This window comes from Lipotes vexillifer, unplaced genomic scaffold (genome assembly GCF_000442215.2).
Source record: "Lipotes vexillifer unplaced genomic scaffold, Lipotes_vexillifer_v1.1 scaffold371, whole genome shotgun sequence".
In the NCBI taxonomy this organism is placed as follows: Eukaryota; Metazoa; Chordata; class Mammalia; order Artiodactyla; family Lipotidae; genus Lipotes; species Lipotes vexillifer.
Window position 1 is genome coordinate 1,176,851 of NW_006786304.1, and position 5,453 is coordinate 1,182,303.

Here is a 5,453-nt window from a genome sequence, read left to right on the forward strand (position 1 = left end):
GCTCTTCCCCCAGAGACCCATATGGCCCACTCCCTAACCTCCTTCATATTCTGCTCAAATGTCACCCCCTCAAGCGAAGCCTTCCTTGTCACTCTGTTTAAAACTGCAGGGAATTCCCTGGTGGTCCAGTGGTTAGGACTCCACACTCTCACTGCTGAGGGCCCAGGTTCGGTCCCTGGCCGGGGAACTAAGATCCCACAAGCTGCGTTGCTCGGCCAAAACAAACAAACAAAAAACAAACTGCAGCCTCCCTCCATTCCCCTGCACCCCAATCCCTCATCCCCCTTCCTTAATGTATTTTTCTTCATGGCATTTACCATCATCAAACAGACTATGTTTTACTTCTTTTGCTTGTTTATTGTCTACCTCCAGAATGTGAGCTCATGAGGTCAGGAATTTGTGTCTGTTTTGTTTACTGCCACATGTCCAGTGCCTAGAACAATGCCCAACATATAGTAAGTGCTCAAAAATGTTTTTGTCAGGTGGATGAGTGAGGATATGCCTTTAGGGTTGACACTTGTAGCTACTATACGTTGTGTGCGATACCCTGCGTTAACTGCTCTGTATGTTGGGTTCTTTTTTTTTTTTTAATTTAATTTATTTATTTATTTTTGGCTCCATTGGGTTTTCGTTGCTGCGCACGGGCTTTCTCTAGTTGCGGCAAGCGGGGGCTGCTCTTCATTGTGGTGCACAAGCTTCTTATTGTGGTGGCTTCTCTTGTTGAGCACGGGCTCTAGGCACACGGGCTTCGGTAGTTGTGGCTACTGGCTTCAGTAGTTGTGGCTTGCAGGCTTAGTTGCTCCACGGCACATGGGATCTTCCCGGACCAGGGCTCGAACCTGTGTCCCCTGCATTGGCAGGTGGATTCTTAACCACTGTGCCACCAGGGAAGCCCTGTATGTTGGGTTCTGATCACACCCTTCCATCTCTCCTGCCCCTACTGGGGTCCAGGCAAAGAACCCCTCCTCCCTGGAGTCTGTTCTGGCTCAGTCCCAGCCCCCAGGCTGGCTCCTTCCCCTCCATTGCCCCTTTGATGCCCATGTCACTCCGCTGCTTAAAATCCTCCAACGATTCCAGGATTCCACCTCGTAACCTCCACTCCAGGGTTTTTCATACTGCGTGTCACAACTGGTTAGTGGACTGTGAAATCAACCAGCATTTTTCAATAGCCTAGACTAGATCAGAGTCTGTGCACATAGTATAGACATAGTATAGACTAAGGTATAGGTGAAGTATGATTTCAAGAAACTTTTGGGGACTTCCCTGGTGGCGCAGTAGTTGAGAATCTGCCTGCCAATGCAGGGGACATGGGTTTGATCCCCAGTCCGGGAAGATCCCACACGCTGCAGAGCAACTGAGCCCTCGCACCACAACTACTGAGCCTGTGCGCCTAGAGCCCGTGCTCCCCAACAAGAGAAGCCAGCACAATGAGAAGCCCGCGCACCGCACCAAAGAGTAACCCCCACTCGCCGCAACTAAAGAAAGCCCTCGCACAGCAAGGGAGACCCAACACAGCCAAAATACAAATAAAATTAAAAAAAAAAAAGAAACTTCTGTTTCAGTGTCATATGCCTTGGAATCATGATGTAAATGTATTTCTTACTGTGGGTCAAAACATTTTGCCAAACCCTGCACTACACAGACCTGCCTCTCCTAAATCCCATGTACAGACTGGCTGGATGATGTTAATATCAGCTTAGATTTCTCTCTTTGCTGGGACCCATGCCAAGTGATTTTACCTGCTTTGGTCTTGGACTCCTGGCCACACCCCAAGCGCTGTTAATGATTCCCAGTTGACAGATGGTGAGACTGAGGCTCATACTGGAAAAAGCCCATGCCTGAGGTCACCAGGCTGGGAAGGGGGAGAGCAGGGCCTGAGTCCCAGCCAACCTCCCCCCCTGAGCCTGCCCACTCGCCCGCTGGCCCTGCCCCTCCTAGTCTGCCCCCCACCTACACAAAGAACTCAGCCGTGCCAGCTCATCCCCAGAGCCTCCAGGTGCAAGCTGCCTCAGAGATCCTTCAACATCCCAGCCAGCAGTACTGGATGAACCCCCACTTTGCAGGCTAGAAAACCGAGACCAGAAAGCATTTCCAAGAATCCACCATGCTATCACTCTTCTCCAAACTCCCCTCTTTGAGGGGCAAGAGAGAGAAATGGCTAAGGACGCTTTGACTGTCTGGGTTCAGATCTCATGCTTCAAAACTTTGTAGCTGTGTGATCCGAGGCAAGCTCGCTGAACCTCAGTTTCCTTCACTGCAAAATAGGAATAATAATAGTAACTACCCATAAAGCCATGCTCAAGACTTAAATAAGTTGAGATAAGTGTAAAGTTCTTAGATCAGTGGCCACACCCCTTGGTTGGGAATCTTCCCAACATCTCTATGTAATTAGACTACTATTTGCCCCTGAAGTTTGTCGCAGAGAAAGGGAGGCCCTTGCCTGAGTTCGCACAGCTAGGAAGCAGGAAAATCAGAATTTAGATGCAGATCTGCCTGGGCTTTTAACCACGTAGTCACAATAGTCCTTCAGGATGTTAGTATCAGCAGCAACGACATTTTCCGAATTAAGGAACAGGAGACTCAGAGAGGGTAAAGACGTGCCCAAGTCACACAGCCTGTAAACGGCAGAGCCAGGTTTCAAAGCCAGGCTTGTGTGTATCCAGTACAGGCTGACTTTTGTCCCAAGAGCCCCTCCATAAAGCTCTGGTGGGGCAGGAGGAGAAAGCAAGTTGAGAGCTGCCCTTGTCTCCAGCTCAGTCTGGGGGTCTTGTATCCCTGGTTCCAGCCCCTGCCCAGCCTAGGGTGACTGCTTCCCTAAAGGCTCTAGGGTGGGGGTACTGGGGTGGCACAGATGATGGCAGAGGGTGCAGCCTCCCCCTGCACCGGCCTCTGATTGGGGCCCCGCAATCCCCCAGGATTTGGTGCTTGGAAGGCTGACGTTGTGTTGCTATGGCAATGGGTTTGGGGCGGTTGCCATAGCAGCAGAACTAGCCTGGGTTTAAAAATATCTAGGAGGAGGTTTGTGTTTGTGTGTGAGTGTGAGTGCGTGACCGACCGTGCTGTTGTGTGTGTCCAAATGGGAGGGTTTGGGGGGTGTGTGTGGAACTGGGGCTGCAGGCATGACTTGAGGGTGGGGGCTGAGCAGCACCCTGACTCCATGTGTGCTGTGTGTGTTGCTGAGTGGCCTGCGAGGTCCCATGCATTTTGTGCATTAGTCTACGTGGGCCATGTATCTAAATGTGTGTGATTCCGCAATTAGTGTGGAAGACACAATTGAGTCTGTTTGTCAGTCTATATATCACGTCACTAACAAGTATGCCTTATGTAACATAGGTTGTGTATGTCTTGTAGCTTGGATCCTGTATGTGTAACTTCTCATCATGTGTGTGGCCAAGCGTGGATTTGTTTTGGCTCTGAATAGGTGCACCTGGGACATACTCAGATATTAGATTCTGTATCTATTTGTGCATAAGAACCTGTGGCGTGGCTTTGTGAATGTGCATAATGCATAATGCACATTCACATGAGTGAATGTGCATTATGCATTATGGGTGTGTGTGTATGAGTGTGTATGCCTATTCCCTGTGAGTCTTCTTCATACATTAGAGTGTGCCTGTGTAAAATTGTTGAGTGTGCACCTGTGTGTCTGCAGGGGGACGTGTGTGACTCTGTGTGTGTTGGGGGGAATTTCACACCTTACTCCACGGATGTTGGGATATATATACCTGTGTGGTGTGACTCCATGTCACTCGAAGGTCTGAGGTGTGGATCTCTGCCTGACCCCAGTATCTCCCTGCATCCCTCTGCCTCTTCTCTGTCTCCATGGCAACCAGCTCCTCAGCTCCCTCCAAGAAGATGGAGGGGGAGGATCCAGACTGCAGTGGACCACAACCCCCTCCCATCCCCTTTGACTCTGGGGACAATGGGGGGGAGGGGACAGATGGGCGGCCACCCCATCCACCCCAGGCCATCTGCTACCCTCCCCATCCTGGGGACCTGAGAGCGTGGCAAGGGAGGGACAGGAGTGGGGTGGAGCAGAGGGAGGGGCCCCCCAGCTGCCACAATTGCCCCCATCCAGGCCCCCTCTGAGCCTAATCTTGCCTCTGGCTGACCTAGGAAGGAAAAAGAATCCTTGGAGACCAGAAATCCAGGGAGAAGAAAATTCATGTATCAGACAAAATTAAATATTAGCAATGATCCATTCTAAGGAAGCGGCCCCTACTTCCAGTGACTTTGGGCTCTGAAATTAAGCTTGGCCTATGTTTGAATCCCAGTTTTCCCTCTGTCTACCTATACACCCTTGGACAAGCTACACTCCACATTCCTGGGCCTCCATCTGTCATATGAAAATCAGGTTTTCTTAATGACGTGAATAGTAATACTTACTCCTTAAGGGCCAAGACTGTTTAGTCCCCTGTTGTATCCCAGTGTTTGGGACAGTGCCTGGCACTTTGTAGGTTCATAAGTGCCATTGATTGAATTGAGTGTCAGTTGGGTGCTAGGCTCAAGCACTACATTTTGTAAGTCAGCTGTTCATTGAACTCAATCCCCTAAGCCCTTGCAGTAACTCTGTCGATTCTTCAAGGGATAGATGAAAGATTTGAGGAGCAATTTCCCAGCTGTAGGGCATGGGAGACATGTGAAGTGGGATTTCTTTTAGCAACCAAGTGATGTCAAGTGGCTGAGGCTCAGTTTCCTCATCTGTAAAACGGGGGTAACAGGAGTACCTCACAGAATCGGTTGCTCTAGGAATTAAATGTGTTAATGTTTGTGAAGTGCTTACTTAGAACCGGACCTGGCACATGGTAAGTACTTGTTCAACAAACGCTCATTACAGGCGAGGGGTGGGGAAACTGTGGAGGAGCCCAGGGTCCTTATTGCAGCCTGGGGGAGCCTGGTCCCTCGCGTAGCTGCGGGGAGGGGCGTAGTCAACTCAGGGGGCGTGGTCCAGGATTCAAGGACAGGCCAATGGGGCGTCGAAGGGCGTGGCCCTGACCTGCATGGGCGTGACCTTGCGCGGGTGGGAGGGGCCAGGCCGCTGTGGGAGCCTCCGGGAAGAAGATGCTCGGGCCAGCAGCCACCGCCAGCCCAGCCACCGCTGCCGCCCGCGCTCGCCGCCCCCCGGGTCCCCACTAACGGCCGCCTCCGCCTCCCATCTCCGGCCCCGTTCCTCCGGCCCCCCGCCCCGGGAAGGGTCTGGGGGGCTAGGCCCTCTGCCCCGGGGAGCAAAGAAGGGGGTCCCGTCCCCCCCAGTGGCGCGGCCAGTCCCCCGGCCTCCGTAATCTTGAGAGAGACCCCACCCCTCAGTTCTCTCTGGGCCCTATCCGAGACCCCCTTTTCCTTCCCGTCCCGCTCACATCCGCTCTCCAGGCTCTGTCAGCCCCCCAGAAGCAGCTCCCTCCCTCCTCCCCTCTCCGGGGTTCCCCCTCCCCCATCCCTCCGCCACCGCCCCC

At 52.4% G+C, this 5,453-nt stretch overlaps 1 non-coding gene across 1 annotated transcript; it reads left to right on the forward strand.

Moving 5' to 3' along the window:
* The first annotated feature begins 114 nt into the window (after positions 1 to 114).
* On the forward strand, positions 115 to 187 carry TRNAE-CUC (transfer RNA glutamic acid (anticodon CUC)). Its single transcript has one exon. It is a non-coding gene; the product is annotated as a tRNA-Glu (tRNA).
* Positions 188 to 5,453: the final 5,266 nt, after the last annotated feature.